General features: G+C 40.8%; 1 protein-coding gene and 1 long non-coding RNA gene across 10 annotated transcripts in view; one reads left to right on the top strand and one right to left on the bottom strand.

Moving 5' to 3' along the window:
- LOC122547020 (uncharacterized) overlaps nt 1-17,867 on the top strand; it is a 73,314-nt gene that overhangs the window by 736 nt on the left and 54,711 nt on the right. For 8 of the 9 annotated variants that reach the window (XR_015755191.1, XR_015755193.1, XR_015755187.1 and 5 more), the window contains exons 2-3: nt 320-401; nt 7,691-7,756. This is a non-coding gene — a long non-coding RNA (uncharacterized LOC122547020). Of the gene's footprint in view, nt 1-319; nt 402-7,664; nt 7,757-17,867 lie in introns of all 9 variants that reach the window. The other variant, XR_015755192.1, reaches the window with a different exon arrangement.
- The window catches only part of LOC148135488 (uncharacterized), a 63,376-nt gene continuing 45,993 nt past the window's right edge, over nt 485-17,867 (bottom strand). The window contains exons 3-5 of the transcript XR_015755184.1: nt 2,694-2,763; nt 2,473-2,503; nt 485-1,440 (exon numbers count right to left, since the gene is read on the bottom strand). The gene's annotated coding sequence lies outside the window, so the exon portion shown is untranslated. The remainder of the gene's footprint in view (nt 1,441-2,472; nt 2,504-2,693; nt 2,764-17,867) is intronic.

The raw sequence follows: 17,867 nt of genomic DNA, 5'->3' as shown, positions 1-17,867 counted from the left end.
GGAAATAAAGGGCAGTGTATCTACATGTGATAAAAGTGCCCGTTGTTCTTCCTTCAGTTTTTTTGGGGAGCTAGATATTGAACTGTGTAATCATTCTATTTTTGGAGCTGTGCATATGTTGGTTAGTTTTCTTTCATCCGAGTAAATTGTTTCAGAATTTCGCAAACAGAAAAAGACTAGGAGGAGCTCAGTGTCGTTTTGTAACCAGACCTTGCTCTGTTTAAAAGCAAAGTATCATGATCATGACCTGAATGTTGCGTTGATCAGTTGATGTCTTTCTACTCAGAAATGATGATATCGCTCTTTTTTTTTCCTCCAGGCAAATGTTTGATGGACCAAGATAATGTAATATTTCCTCAGTACAAAGCCAAGTATGACCATCTGCTTCTAACAACTAGCAGGTATGTTACAGTTGTCAGATTGGAAAACATCCTTTCCAGTCATAGATACACATTAAGTTCAATTTCCAGAAGTATGCATTCAATCCAAGAGTCTCACAACTGATGAAATATTTTTAAAAAGATCTCTTTATACTCAATGCACAAAAGCTCAGTTCCAATAAATTCCATTATGCATAGCCAGTTATCATTTGCAACATCAGAAGAGGGATACACTGTATCCTCATATGAAATATACATTCAGGAATTACATTAATCCACATGTAGTAAAGCCAAGTTTAAAGTTACAATCAAGGTGAACAAACAAGTCATGCTGTTACATTGTTACAACATGGATATATGAAGATATTGAGTGCAGATGCAGAAGGAAACTTTGATATTTTCAGTAACTGAGAAAGTCAAAATTACGTTTTTGATAAATCATTGTCCAGGAAAAGACACAACAATTAAACTATGTAAATTCCAAATGAACCTCTGGCCCAAAACCTGATGTTGAGAGTGCTCATAGCGTGTGTACACACCCACAACCACCATCTCCATCCCACCCCCATATGTGTGCTTGCGCATGCGCACACTATTCCATCTCACACAGCTACTGACTGACTAACAATAGTTGCAAATTTGTACATCATCCTGAAATACACATTACAACATCTAAGTGATGAAAATCCATATACACCCCAACTAGCAGAAAACATTTCACCAAACTGATTTCTACTCTCAGATCACAAGTCAAAGAGATCGACAGCACAGAATATTCAAATGATTAAGTCTGCACTGATCAAAAACAGTCTTTAACAACACAGCTGATTGAAAGGGATTAGAATCATTAACTCAATGAGTATTCCATTTCCATTGATTTTTCATGGCAGCAGAGAAGTTGTCATTCCCATCTGTATCATAACACCATTCTCCATTTCATCATTTTGTAGGATTTTTTTTTCAGTCAAGGAAGAAAGTTTTTTTTTCTTGTGTCTTTCAAAATTTGTTTCAAGAAATCTAGGAAGAACCCTGCGTTCATCTTGACTATCTCTTCATTAAACTACGAAAAAAATCAAGGAATCAGGATACAGTTTTGTCAAGGAGTCAATGGAATCAGATCATTACTATTTAAAGCAGTGCAGAAAGAAAGAAAAAGCTAAAATTGATAGGTTTGTCAAGCTGCTCCTTTATTTTAACCAACAAGAGTTGATTGTTCATTAAATTAATTTGACTGTTTAAATATTCTTCACCGATAGAGGAAAATAAAAGACCTTTTGTTTTCCCCCGCCATACCAGAGAGCAACACAAGAATACTGCTAATGGTTTGCACCAGATCCTGTCCAGATTGGTAAATAAAATAGAATTGGCCAATTCTCTTTTCTGCACAAGGGGCATTGTCTTCAGTCAGCTGCAATGCAGTTGGAAGTGTTCACTTGGTTGCAAATTGATTCGGTTAATACTGATCATTAATTCATTGGTAAAGTATGTCACAATGCAAAAAGTGATAGCATCCTGAAAACCAGACCTTGATATCCCCACTGTTCCTGGTTCGGCTCTGCACTATAGGAATTACAAAAGTCTATTGCTTTTCTCCCCTTGATTCTGAAGAAAAGCACAGATGTCTTTCTGTTGTAATGTGTTGCATGTTCACCTGTCTATGGATCCTATAGGCTCTAAAACTAAAGGACATAGGCTGTGGACATTATCCAACTACATGTACGAGGCCAAATATTAGATATAGAAACACATCCACTTTCACTGACTGGAGCTGACTCGAGTGGCAATGGATACAACCTCATTCATGTCAAGTAGTAGAAATTTAAACAATTAATTATGCTTGCAGTTACTAAAAGTGACATGTTTCAATTTAGATAACACTGAACCACTGTGAGATACAATAACCTAGAATAAGGAGCATATTGGTATAAAGTATCAGAGACTGATCGGTTGAATTCAGTTCTCACTCTTGGCCTGGTGCTGATGCAAACACACTTTATCCACACTCACATTCTTGTTGAGAACCTGAATAATACAGAAGAATTTCTGTACATTTTAATGAATGAAACACTGATTTATAAGGCATTAAACTTACCTCAAAGTGGATCAGATCATGACATGCAGAACTGGAAACATAAGGAGATAGACAGACAGAAAATGTCAGTGTGGTACAGACCAGTACCGCTCCTTTAAAGTGATACAGATTGGCAGCACAACAGAAAACTCACTCACTCAGCCAGTTAATGGAGAAAGGGAAAAAAGAATGAAATTTAGGCCCAGGTATTCCCAAATATGGACAGTTATAAATTGCCTCACCAAACCATTAATCGCTTCAGTTAGTGTTCAATGTTGCATTTTAGTGTCCCGCAGCAACTGATAAAGACTCCTGCATACAAAAAATGTAAATGCAAAAGTCTGAAAATAATAACATCCAGATTCATGGTAAAGGTAAACAGTGTTTGAGGGATTAATGTTGGTTCAAAGTGTTAGTGAATATTGGTCAAACAAATACAACTCAACGTGTAAAGAGAATGAGATTCACACACTCCACCTGATGCTGTTGCATACAAAACCAAACTGTCACTATAGTTATTCAAAGGCAGAATACTGCAGAACTAAACTCACATGAGCAATTACCTTGAAAAACTGGTAGTGAGTGGATGATGTTCAGACACCCAACAATTAGTGGAAATTAGTATGGAGAACAGATGAACAACAGAATGTCCCAGTGCAGACACAATGGGCTGAATGGCTATATCAATTCTGTGACTCTGTCATAAATCACAAAATGCAGAAGAGTTTAAGGCCCAATCACAACACCCTTAAAAACTACTATCACAGAATGAATCTCAGTCACAGAGGATTGTTTTTTGCTAAATTCATTCATTGGATGAGGGCATCACTGGCTAGGCCAGTATTTATTGCCCAGGGGGTAGATTGATAGCTGCTCTCTCATGTTCACTCTGCAGAAACTGAAAAGGGAGAGAATGATACATAAATATACATGCGCACACGCACAAACTAAACTAACACATTCGTTTAGCAAACACTGGCAGCTACAGTCTGCTTAATGCATTTGCACATTTATAAACTAGATGTTGACAGATACAGATTCATAACTCCATCCTGAGATACACAGAACAGAATATAACAGGGACAGATTGGTCAATCATGAACATGTGCACATGGCAGGACATTTCAGAGGAAGACTGATAACTACATTCTCATCATCAAAACTTGTTGGAACAGATTAATAACACTCCCTGTTTCAAATCGCATACATTGACATGTACAGTTTGATAATTACACTCCTGTTTACAGCACAGAAACTGACAGGTAGAAATTAATAACAAAAATTGCTGGAAAATCCACAGGTTTGGTAGCATTGGTGGAGGGAAATCAGACTTAACATTTGAGGTCTAGTGACCCCTCCTCAGAACTGATTGTGTGCATTTTCATAGCTACCATTTGGTCTTCTCTATGCTGGGGAAACTGAGTGTAGATTGGGTGTCCACTGTGCAGAACACCTACATTCTGTCCAGAAAAAATGTCCCTGAGCTTCTAGTTGCCTGCCACTTCAACACACCACCCTGTTCCCTGGCCAACATCTCTGTCTCAGGCTTGCTGCAGTGCTCCAGTGGAGCTCAGTGCAAGCCAGAAGAATAGCACCTCATTTTCTGCTTGGGAACTTGACAGCCTTCCGGACTCAATATTGAATTCTACAACTTTAGAGGTAGAGCTCATTACCCAAAACTTCAAACACCACCCAGTGTTATCACAGGGTCTTCTAATGTACACCAAAACTCACTAACAGTCTCCATCAATAGCTATTACCATCCTCGTCTGACTGTGATCCACTAGTTTGTCTGTCCAACTGTTCTTTCCTCTCTTTGGATTTTATCTCCATCCACCATTTACTCCCTTACCCTTCAACAAACCCTATCTTCTGCACAACAACTAATATTTTCCTGGCTACCATCTCTTCACAGGAAGGGTTACTAGCCTGGAAATTTTAACTCTGATTTCTGTCCACAGACTCTGTCAGACCTGCTGAGCCTTTCCAGCAATTTGTTTTAGTTTCTGATTTCCAGCATCTGCAGTTCTTTTGGTTTTCATTTAGAGATTAATAAATACATTTTCATATTCACAGAGCACACTACCAGGGAAAATTGATAACCACATTCACATGTTCGCAAAAGAAAATCTGTCATGCAAACATTGATAAATGCACTCAGATTTACATTACAGATCCTGACCAGGAAGGGTTCTTAACTAAACAAAACATTCATGAAGCATAAACTGACAGGGACTGTTAAAAAGTAATTTCTCATATTCACATAGCAGTACCTGGCCGACTTGGACTGACAATTATCCAAACATAATGAAACGTCGATTTCAAAGCTTTTCGGATGCTGCCTGAATTGCTGTGCTCTTCCAGCACCACTGATCCAGAATAGTTGTTGGGAGGTCACCTTGCAGCTGTACATGACATTGGTTAGGCCACTGTTGGAATATTGCGTGCAATTCTGATCTCCTTCCTACAGGAATGATATTGTGAATTTTGAAAGGGTTCAGAAAAGATTTACAAGGATGTTACCAGGTTTGGAGGATTTGAGCTATTGGGAGAGGTTGAATAGGCTAGGGCTGTTTTCCCTGGAGCATCGGAGGCTGAGGGGTGACATTATAGAGGTTTATAAAATCATGAGGGGCATGGATAGGATAAATAGACAAAGTCTTTTCCTTGGGGTGGGGGAGTCCAGAACGAGATATAAAAGAGACCTAAGGGGCACATTTTCATGCAAAGGGTGATACTTGCATGGAATGACCTGCCAGGACGATGTGGTGGAGGCTGGTACAATTGCAGCATTTAAAAGGCATCTAGATGGTATATGAATAGGAGGTATTTGGAGGGATATGGGCCGGGTGCTGGCTGGTGAGACTAGATTGGGTTGGGTTATCTAGTTGGCATGGACAAGTTGGACCAAAGGGTCTGTTTCCGTGCTGTACATCTCTATGACATTCACTAAGCAGATTTCCTCAGATGGCTAAGGGAATTCAGCATGTCCATAAAGACTCTTGCAAACTTTTATAGGTGCACCACAGAAAGCATCCCATTTGGATGTGTCACAGTGTACTATGGTTTCTGTTCTGCCCAAGACCACAAGAAACTACAGAGAGTTGTGACTCAGCCCAATCCATCACTGAAAGCAGCCTTCCATCCAAAGGCTCCATTTCCACTTCCCCCTGTCTCAGGAAAGCAACCAACAACATGAAAGACCCATCCGACCCCAGTTATACGCTCCTCCACCCTGGTCTGACAGGTAGAAAATACAGAAGTTGGAATACACCATCCAACAGATTCAACAACTGCTTCTCCGCTATTATTAGACTTTTGAACGGACTTCTAAATTTTGATGCTAATCTCTGCAGCTTTAACACTGTATTCTGGATTCTATTCTATCACCTTGATGGACTTTGGATGAGATGATCTAACTGTAAGGTGCAATTTATCTCAGGATATGTGATAACAATGATCAAATTAAATAAATAACTGCAGTCTTATATTTGTATAGCAGAATCTGACAGGTACAGGCTGATAACTAGTCTCACAAACTGACAGGAAAAGATGCATAAATACGCTGAAAACACTGGAATTACAGAGCCTGACGGGGTAATATTGATAACTAAACTCACATTCACAAAGCAGAAGCTGATAGCAACAGATGAAAACTCAGCTCACACATTCACATAGCAGGGATAGATTGACAATTACATATTCACCAAGCAGAAACTGACAGCTGCAGAGTGATAACTATATTTATGTATTCACGCAGCAGAGTCTGAAAGGTACAGATTGAGTTACTCACTTTGACAAAGAAGAAGTTGACAGGTAGAGAATGATAACTGTACTCCCACATTCACATCGCTGAAACTGACCACTACAGTTTGATTAATACATCCATATTCTTAGCAGAATCTGATAGCAGAATCAGAATCTGATCAATAACTGTATTCACATTGACAGGAAATAAACTGACAGGGACAGGTTGGTATCGACACTCTTAAATTGACACAGTAGAAACAGATTGACAAAGACATCAAATAGCAAACCCCTGACCAGTACTGTTTGATAATTGCATTCACACATTGGTATAGCTAAAGCAGACAAATAAAGATCAATATCTACATTCACATAGAAGAAACTGATGGGTACAATATGATGACTGCATTTAATATTCATGCAGCAGAAACTGACAGATAGATACTGATAATGACAGTCACCTTCTCATAGCTGAAACTGACAGGTTCAGGTTGAAAACTACAATCTCAGATACACAGTAGAAACTGTTCAGGACAGATTGGTCTGTAAACTCACATTCACAGGGCAGAAACTGACAGGTACATATTGATGACTAAACTCTCACATCCTCGTCAGTGAAACACACAGGGACTGATTTTATTTACTTAAAATGTTTTTAACAACCAGTCCCTGCAAGTTTATTGTGTGGGTATGAGTTTAGTTATCAATTTATACCTGTCAGTTTATGCTCTGTGAATGTGAGTGTCGTTATTAATCTGTCCCTGTCAGTCTCTGCGGTGCCAAAATGTAAATTTATTAACCAGAGTGTGACAGGGACAGATTGATAACTACATTCACTCACATTTGCACAGCTTATTTTGACAGGTACAGGTTGATAGCTGTATTCCCACATTCACCTCACTGGAACTGACGGGTATGGATTGATAAGGAAACTCTGAGCTTAGATACACACTTTGATTAGATTAGATTACTTACAGTGTGGAAACAGGCCCTTCGGCCCAACAAGTCCACACCGCCCCGCCGAAGCGCAACCCACCCATACCCCTACATTTACCCCTTACCTAACACTACGGGCAATTTAGCGTGGCCAATTTACCTGACCTGCACATCTTTGGACTGTGGGAGGAAACCGGAGTACCCGGAGGAAACCCACGCCGACACGGGAAGAACATGCAAACTCCACACAGTCAGTCGCCTGAGGCGGGAATTGAACCCGGGTCTCTGGCGCTGTGAGGCAGCAGTGCTAATCACTGTGCCACCGTGTCGCCTTGTAGTGTGGAGGTGTTGGTTAGTATCTGGTTCTCAGTGAGTTGGTACAGATACTTTTATTACAATTACCAGACAAAGAGCAGCTCAGGCCAAGAATAGAATCAGATCTATAGTTCTGTTGGACTTGCTGGTTTGAAAGAAAAACAGCCTAATGATTATTAAATGAATGTTGCATTCAAACGTTTGTTGATTTACAGGAAATATCTCTTCTGTCTTCCTCCAGACAAATACTTGAAGGACCAAGACACATTCCCAAGGGGCAAAGCCAAGTCCTTCGAACAAACAGCAGGTATGTTACCATTGTCATACTAAAGAACATCCTTTCCACAGTCACAGCAGTTTGAATTAGACGCACATTGAGCTCAATTTCAAACAAAGAGTGAAATACCACCAAGGAATTACAATTTTTTTAATCTCTCTCCATTCTCCATGCACATCACCCCATTTCTAATAAATGTTATTATTCACAACCATATAGTCATAGATTTATACAGCACCGAAACAGATACTTCAGCTGGACTAATCCATGTCAACCAGATATCCTGAACTAATCCAGTCTCATTTGCCAGCATATGGCCCATATCCCTCTAAACCCTTCCTGTTCTTGTATCCATCCAGGTGCCTTTTAAATGGTGTAATTGTACCAGTCTCCACCAATTTCTCTGGCAGTTTATTCTATGCACACACTACGTGACATTGAAAAAAATTGCTCTCCAGATCCCTTTTAAATCTTCCCCTCTAACCCCAAGCCTATGCCCTCTCACTCTGGACTCCCCTACCCTAGGGAATAAATGTTGTCTATTTATCCTATCCATAGCTCTCATGATTTTATAAACCTCTATTAGGTTACCCCTCCAAAAACAGCCTTAAGCGTATTCAACATCTCCCGATACCTCAATACTCCAACCCTGGCAACATCCTTGTAAATCTTTTCTGAACCCCTTCAGGTTTCACAATATCTTTCCGATAGTTAGGAGACCAGAATTGCATGCAATATTCCAACTGTGGCCTAACCAATGTCCTGTACAGCCGCAACATGATCTCCCAACTCCTGTAATCAATTCACTGACCAATAAAGGAAAGCGTGCCAAACGCCTCCTTCACTATCCTATCAATCTGCAACTCCACTTTCAAGGAGCTATGAACTTGCATTCCAAGGTCTCTTTGTTCAGGAAAACTCCCTAGGACCTTACCATTAAGTGTATAAGTCCTACTAAGATTTGCTTTCCCAATATGCAGCACCTCGCATATATCTAAATTAAAGTCCATCTGCCACTTCTCAGCCCATTGGCCCATCTGATCAAGGTCCTGTTGTAATCCGAGGTAATCATCTTCGCTGTCCATTACACCTCCAATTTTAGTGCCATCTGCATACTTACTAACTATACCTCTTGTCAGGTGGGTCAGTGGGCTAAGGAGTGGCAGTTGTAGTTTAGTTTACATATGTTTTGAGAAGGCAAACCCAGGCACGAATTCCAACCTTAATGGTAGGGCATTGGGGAGTGTTGCTTAACTAAGAAATCTCAGTGTGCCAGTGAAGATTTCCTTGAATGTACTCAAACAGGTTTATTTGGAAGCACTAGCTGTCAAAGCACTGTTCCTCCTGCTACCACCTGATGAAGGTGCAGTGCTTCAAAAGCTAGTGTTTCCAAATAGACGAAAGCCTGGTGTTGTTATTTTTCACTTTGTCCATCCGAGTCCAACACTGGCACCTCCAAGTCCATGAATGTAGTTGCAGATAGACAGGGTGGTGAAAAAGGCATTTGGCGTGCTTGCCTTCATTGTTCAGGATATTGAGTGTAGGAGTTGGGAGGTCATCTGGTGGCTGTGCAGGATATTGGTGAATCCACTTTTAGAAGATTGTGTACAATTTGCTGCAAGAAGGATGTTGTACCACCTCAAGTTTAACAAGGATGTTATAGAGATATAGTCGTACAGCATTGAAACAGACCTTTTGGCCCACCATGTCCATGATGTTTAACAACCACCAAACTACATTCATCCCACTTAGCTGCAGTTGGCCCATAGCTGACTATACCCTGGCTTTTTAAAAGTATGTCCTGATGCTGCTTAAATGCTGTGAGAGTACTCAATCACCCTCTCAGGAACAACGTTCCAAACTTTACCCACCCTCTGGGTCAAAATATTTTTCTCTCATTTCCTCTAAGCTGTTTTCTCCTCCACTTCAACTTGTGCCCTCTGGACTTAGACACATCGGTCACAGGGAGAAAGATTCTCTCAATCTACTCTGCCTACATTTCTGGTAATCTGGTATTCTTCAGTCAGATCCTCCCTCAGCCTCCTCTACTCCAAGAAAACCAAACCCAACCCATCTAGTCTTACCTCAATGGAGACTTTTCAACCCACTGCACCCTCTCCAGTACAATCACATCATTCTGATAGGGTGGCAGCCAAAACTGCACACAGTATTCCATCTGTGGCCTAATCAATGTTTTATAAAATTGTAATAAGACTTCCTTTCTTTTAAATTGTACAGCTCAGGTATTAAAAGCCAGCATTCTGTACGCCTCCTTCAGCAGACTGTCTGCCTGTGCTGTTTCCTTCTGGGATCTATAGACTTGTATACCAAGCTCCCTTTCTTCCTCAGTACTCCCTAGGGACTTATCCTTCATTGTGTAATTCTTTCCCTTGTTAGACCTCCTAAAATGCATTATATCACAGTTATCAGGAATATCAGAGCCATTGTTCTGCCGGTGGTACTCACTGCAGCCTGAGACCAGCCCCCTCACTGTCAATCGTGCTGCCAATTTTCATGTCGAAGAAGAAAAAATAGTACAGCACAGTAACAGGCCCTTTGCCCTCCAAGCCTGCATCAACACATTTTGCACTTCCACACTAAAATCTCATCTATAAATATAGTAATTATACATTCTACATTCACATGCAAGTCGTTAATGTACATAATGAACAGCAAGGATCCCAGCACTGATCCCTGTGGGACACCGCTGGTCACAGGCTTCCAATCACAAACACAACCCATCACCATCACACTTTGCATCCTGTCTGCAAGCTAATTTCAGATCCAGTTTGCTTAAGACTTCAAGAGTCAGTCTTCGACCAGTCTTTTATATGGGACTTTGTCAAAGGCTGTCGGGGTGGCCTGTACCTGCCAGAATAGAGTGGCCCACATCTGTTAACACAAACTGGCCGATAAGTGGAAAGTAGAATTAAACAACAGGATGTGAGAGACAATGGCAGAAACTAAGCATATCAGCCTGTTCACAAACAGTAAGACATAATGATACCATTGAACAAGCCACTCAGAGGACAGTAAAAAGGACCCAGCCTGTTTCCATTCGAAACAGTTCTGACCAGCAGACCTAAGGTCTGATAAACGAGTAACTCCAGCCACATTAAATGAAATAGAATTGTGCCAGTAAATGAACAGGCACCAGATGTTAGATACAGCCCATTAATCCCCTAAAACAACTGAGGGGGCAACAGCTAAAGTTATCTTATACTACTCAGTTTCATAACTGTGTGACTTTACACATTTTAACTAACTTTATAAGAGAAATTAAAATTACAAATTTTTAGCAAGTAATGCAAAATTAACAGTTTTGTTTTTTCTTCATATATAATAAGGACTGTCGGGCATGTAAGAGTAGCAATAGAATTTGATGAAAATTAAATACAATGAATAACAGCATCCAGGATGTCCCTCAAGATAAGTTAGACTGATTGATAGAAACCCGAAGGAGTATAGCAAGTAACTCTGGAATGCGAACAAATAGGATACATAGAAAGATCCCAAAGCCGAGCAATTACAGTATCTGCTAATCACCTTGAGATCATGTTAACCTGGAGCTGTCCAATGGATGCCCATCATTGATTAGGCGTCTCATAGGATAGGGTATGCAAAGTAAGCGGGAGGAACATATTAATCATGTTATTTGTGACTGTCCACAGAATGTGTACAATAAATACTGCTTTTTTTATTGTAAAATCAGTGTGCGCATGGATCTCTCTTCTGACGCCAGTCTCATGGGAAGATCCTTTGGCCCTCTCCCTGCATTAACTGGTTTCTGCTTGAATAAACACCTCCCACTTGCCTGAATCCTGCCTGCCTGCCTCCTGAGTCTTTTATCTCTGGTTTGGGGTTTACGCTCCGACAAAGGCCTTATTGTTGTCCATGTAAACCACATCAACTGCATTACTCCCATCCGTATGTTTCGTTGCCAGGACTGGAGGATTTGAGTTATGGGGAGACTCCAAATAGGCTATTGCTTTTCCCCCTGGACTGTCTGAGGCTGAGGTATGACCTTAATGAGGTTAATAAAATCATGAGTGACATTTGAGAGGGTGAATACGCAAGGTCTTTTTTTTTCTAGTGTTGGGGAGTCCAAAGATAGAGGGCATAGGTTTAAGGTGAGAAGGAAAAGGTTTAAAAAGCACTTGTGGGGTTACTTTATCATTGCAGAGGGTGGTGCTTGTATGGAATGAGCTACCAGAGGAAGTGGAGGTGGTGGGTACAATTACAACCTTATGTAGGCACCTGGATTGGTACATGAATAGGATGGGTTTAGAGGGGGACAGACCAAATGCTGGCAAATGGGACTTGGTCAGATTAGGATCTCTGGTCAGCACTAACAGCACTAAAGGACCTGTTTCTGTGCTGTACAACTGTATGACTCTCTGAAGGCCAGTCCTTGATATCACTACTCCCAGTTAGATTCCGTACTATCAGAATTGCAAAAGTCCATTGCTTTTCCCACCTTGACTTTTAAGAACAGCACAGACTCGTTTCTGTGGCAATGTGTTACAGCTTTACTTGTCTATGAATCCTACAGATACAAACAATTACAGAAAATAAGATCTTTCCCATTCACTTCAGGAAACATGAACTGAGAACTCTCTCCTGTCCCACTTTGCTAACTGGCTGTCCACTTTACAGCAAACATTTAAACTGTTCAGTCACACAATGCAGGAAGACTGAAGCAGGGTCAAGTGAGTATAGGCATCCTCCCTGTGTCATAACTGTTCCTTTCAAAAATCTTTTTTATATATAAAATAAGTGTGTATACACAATGGAGAACAGTCTGAATAGTCAACATTAAATTTTAGTGTCTAAGTTCTTCACTGGACAACGTGGCTCTACTCTGTGGCAGCCTGTCACATCGGAGCAGAATTTTGAAGGACCAGTCCCATTGAATAGCACAGACTGACAGGTAGATAGTAATTCCCAAGTACACAAGCCGTACAAGTGAATGGAAGAGCAGAGCAAATAGTTGCTGACTGTGCCAGTTATTGTCCTTATTCATGTAATGAAGGGTGTGAAGGCAACTGATTTCTGGACGCAACAAAGAATGAGATAGTGCCAATACACAGTGGGTATAGAATAACTTACAAAGTTCAGAAGTACTGCCAGGTTAATAGGTCCATAGGCAAAAATAGAAAAATCATGCCCACAAGGATCACATGGTTGGGAGAGCGAGCATTTCATTAATGAAGTTAAACAGGACAGGGTAAGAGTGAAATATGTCAGTCCCAGTATTCAAGTGAACTTCCAATCAAATTTAAATGTATGGCATCACATTGGTCAAAAAGTAAACTCCACTTGTTTGTTCAGAAATACTGAACCCCCTATTGCATATGCACAATGTATTCCAGTTAAGTAGAGAAAGAAGTAAATAAACATTCAGATTAAGTATTCATCCAATTATCTTACCATGGTTTAAACTTGCTGTCTGACTCTATGACTGTATGTAATTCATATATCAATTCTGTTTGTCCAAGCTGGAGGAATTAGATAACAGGCCAAGTGTCAGATTGAAACAAATATTGCAATTTAATTCATTTCCACAAAGTGAAAACAGAACACACCTCTTACAAAATGACTGAATGAATACTTTGTTTTCAAGTGGTCCAAAGGGAAATGAAATATTGACATGAAAAGGTACACATTCAGACAGATCCCTAGAGATTATTGGACACAGAATGAAAAAGCTCTCAAAGTGGTCTTGTTATAAACATGTGAACAATAAATTCAAAATGCACATTCAGAATATAACTTACAATCATAAACCCTACCATAGAAGTTGTGGAAATTGTCCAAACTGCTCTATACTGTCAGAGACTGACAATGGTATAAAAAGTCTCATTTTCATTTACAGTACATAGAATTTCTCCAGTGCAGATAGAGGTCATTTGGCCCATCCCCCTGCAACAACTCTCCAAAGCGGATCCCACCCAGGTGTAGACCCCACTCTATCCCCATAACTCCCCGCTTACCATAGTTAACTCACTGACACTGCACATCCTTAAAGACTACAGGACAATTTACCATGGCTAATCCAGCAAACCTGCACACGTTTGGACCATACAGAAAAACAACAGCACCCAGAGGAAACATGTGCAAACTACACACAGATAATGAAGCATGGTTGGAATTGAATCTGCATCCCTGGCACCACTCTGCCACCATGATATGGATGGCAATCGATGAAATCTTATTCATGTTGAGGAACAGAGATTTGAACTAAAAAGAGCTCCTGCAGTTTCTGCAAGTGTCATGTTAAACAGAGACAAATATGTAAGTACACTCACTTATTCACAGAGCACAAACAGACAGGTAAAGATACTTTCAGGTACAGATGCACTCATCCATTCATATGGTTGAAGCTGTCAGGGATAGACTGATGATTGCACAAACACATTCACATTGCAGAAACAGACAGATACATTTTGATAATACATTCTCATATTCCCAGAGAAAAATCTGACAGGTATATATTGATAACTACATTCTTACACTCACCTAGAACCTAATGAGACAGATTAATAATTAACATCGCATTGACATAGCAAAAGCTGACAGGTAGAGACTGATAATGACACTCGTATTCACACAGCAGAATCTGACATGGGCAGATAGATAATTGGACCATCATCTTCACATCACAGAAACTGACAGGGAGAGACAGTCATATTCAAATTGGAGAGATCAATAACTACACTTCCATATTCACAGATCAGAAACTGACAGGTACAGATGGATACGCAAAAAGTGAGGACTGCAGATGCTGGAGATTAGAGTCAGGAGTGTGGTACTGGAAAAGCACAGCAGGTCAGGAAGCATCCAAGGAACAGAAGAATTGAGGTTTTGGCTAAAAGCCCTTCATCAGTCCAGATGGATAACTACACCATACATTCACATAGCAGAAACTGACGGAAAGATTGACAACCACACTCATGCATTCACGCCGCAGAAAGCAAAAGGTACATTTCAATACAGACCCACACATGTTCACTTGGCAGAAGATGGCAGGTAGATATTGATAACAATGTTCAAATTTTAACAATGCTGAAACTGACATGGACAGATTGATAATTAAACAATCACATTCACAGAGCAAAAGCTGTCATATTCACATAGCAGAAACCAACAGGTATAGGGTCATAACTTCACTCAAGTATGCATATCTTACTGAATATGCGAGTAGAGGTATCACTCTACTCGCATATTCAGTAACTGGAAACCAACACGTACAGGCAGATAACTTCACTCAAGTATGCACATCGCATAAACTGACAGGGAGAGAGTGACAACTGTACTCACATTGCAGAATCTGCAATTTGCAGATTGATATATAGGCTCTCATTGTAAATATAAAATGGTTGGGCGTATTCTTACTGGAGATCTCACCCCTGCTATTGGGGTGGCACAGTGGCTCAGTGGTTAGCACTGCTGCCTCACAGCACCAGGGTCCCAGGTTCGATTCCAGCCTTGGGTGACTGTCTGTGTGCAGAAGCTGATATTTATAGGGTATGGGAGTGGAGGGAAGTGAGTCCTACCTGAGTCTGTCCAAAGTGGTATCTGGTACATTCAAAATTGTAGATACTACATGAAACACATTCTTATGTCAAAGGGTGACACCTTCAGAGTAAAATAAGTTACACTTCCGAAGGTTTGTTTCAGTCTAGTAACATACTGATATGTAAAGACTCTGAAATAGGGTTTACAAAAGTGCTTTACATCCCAGAAACAGACAGGCACAGATTGGTGTTGAGTGTATGGTGCTGGAAAAGTACAGCAGGTCAGGCAGCATCCGAGGAGCAGGAAAATCCATGTATCGGGCATAAGCCCTTCATCTAAACGTTTCAGGCATAAGCCCTCAAATCCTCAGCATCTGCAGAACTCGCCTCTCCTAGGGGCACAGATTGCAGGAATATTTAAGTGGCTGGCAAATAGCATAACGTTTTACTGCTTACATCAGCATTTGATGGATACAGAATAAAACCCGTCTTGAAGTAACACTAATTGACTATTACACAGAGGACCAGAGTCTGGATGGACAGATGCTGAGTTAATGCAAAATGTGTAAATAAGGACACAACAGATACAACGTTAAAGTGACACATATATAGCATGCTAACAGTTGCTGGTTAACACGCATTCGCATAACACTGAGGAATACTGTAAATTCCTATATGAAGCTGCACGATGCCTAAGCAGTTATCGATAGGTCTCTGGGCCCACAGTTATCAATCAAGTTCTCAAAAATATATGAATCCCACACTCAAGACGTGACTCAACACTTGACTCAAGCAAAGTATGACATAGAAACTTTTTCTTTTCATTTCTCTTTAACTCTGTGCAATTGAGAATGAGTTGCATCGACCCCAAGCGTAGAAAACACTCACGGTCAGGTTCCAGCAGATTGTGTAACTTGACAACAAATGTAATCACAATTTCAAATGGATGAGTTTTTTTTCACAGTGATAGGTTGTGTGTTAATTCAGAATTCAGAGGAATTCAGACAGAGCAGGGCAATGTCTCTGATCATCCAGCTCCGCCTCCACTCACTCCAGCCCCAACTGTATCTGGGACTGAAGTTTTTCTCCCCAAAGCTGACTGTTCCTGAGCAGAGGATCGCATGCATGAGGCCCTCCCCCAGCGCTGCCATTGAGAAGCATTTACTCAGTGAGTGCAAGAGGTTTGTTTGAAAAAAAACGTATTGGAGACATCAGCGCTCAGGGAAGCAAGGGAACAGCAGGCTCCTTCCAGCAGCACATCGGGATGGGAGCCTGGGACACAGAGGGGGCTCCGAGACCGGGATTGATTCGGGGTGAGTTCAGGGAGAACCGGGGGCTGTTTGTAAGAGGCCGAGCGGAGCAGGAACTGGTCCCGGAACTTGGAGTGAGTGGACTGGGGGGAAGAGAGAGGCCTTTCTCAGACTGAGGGAGGCAGAGCGGGACGAAGCTGCTGTGGGACTTTCTTGAGGTTTGCAATCCTCTGAACCCTGTTTTAATTTCATTTTGTTTCCCGCTCTTTCTTGAGTTTGTGTGAATCAACTGTAGGAGTGTGATACTATTGTAAAAGGACATACACTGGGGTCTTGGTAAAAACATTAGAAGTAGCACCATTTTTCCTCTCTCCAACAAGTAGTTGGGGAGTTGGATATTGAACTGTGCAAGCATCCTGGTGGTTGAATACTCCCATTCATGGTGCTGGGCAGTTGTTGTTCAGTTCTGGATCTCACTCAATTGGTATCAAGTTAAAAATCACACAACACCAGGTTATAGTGCAACAGTTTTTTTTGAAGCACCTGATGTGTGATTTTTAACATTGTGCACCCCAGTCCAACACCAACATCTCCAAATCAATTAGTATCGAATCACATGAAAAACAAACAAAATCTCCAGACAAGAAGCAGCTTAGGGCAAAAATAGAATCAGATCCGTGGTTCTGGTTAAGTTGTTGGCTTTAAAGAAAAAAAACAACAAACATCCTAATGAAGGTGCAATGAATCAGTTCAATATTGCCAGACTAGCCTCATGTTGATTTACAGGTGGTGTCTCTGTCTTCCTCCAGACGAATACCTGAGGGACTAAGACACTGTAATACTTCCTCGGTTCAAAGCAAAGTGTAACCAGCAAACTGTGTTCACTGACGGGGAAGAATTACTGAAGAGTTGTCGAGTCATAGAGACATATAGCATGGAAACAGACCCTTCGGTCCAACTTGTCCATGCCAACCAGATATCCTAATCTAATCTAGTCCCATTTGTCAGCATTTAGCCCATCTCTCTCTAAACCCTTTCTATTCATATTGTTAAAGTTGAGACCGCCCAGGGAATCCCTTATGGACTCAGACTTATTAGTCTCTTTTGGTTCGTCATGGAGATCTGACAAACAGTTTAATTTTAGCCTTCACCTTTATTTACCAATAGCATCACTGTTATAACGTAACATTGACACCTAAAGGCCAGGTTAGCTAAGGTTCTATAACCTTAGAAGAGTGGGATACCAACTCTTCCTTTAAGAGCCCTCGCAGGCTACTCCACTCTTTTGTCACAAACAGGCTTCCTGTTTACAAAGTTTTACAAAAAACACTGCATGTTCTTAATTAGACAGACAGTGGGAAGGCAGTAATTCAT

The sequence above is a fragment of the Chiloscyllium plagiosum genome, unplaced genomic scaffold (assembly GCF_037043375.1).
Source record: "Chiloscyllium plagiosum isolate Xiang-an unplaced genomic scaffold, Cpla_swu_hap1 HiC_scaffold_49, whole genome shotgun sequence".
In the NCBI taxonomy this organism is placed as follows: domain Eukaryota; kingdom Metazoa; phylum Chordata; class Chondrichthyes; order Orectolobiformes; family Hemiscylliidae; genus Chiloscyllium; species Chiloscyllium plagiosum.
This window is presented reverse-complemented; position numbering and strand designations above follow the sequence as displayed.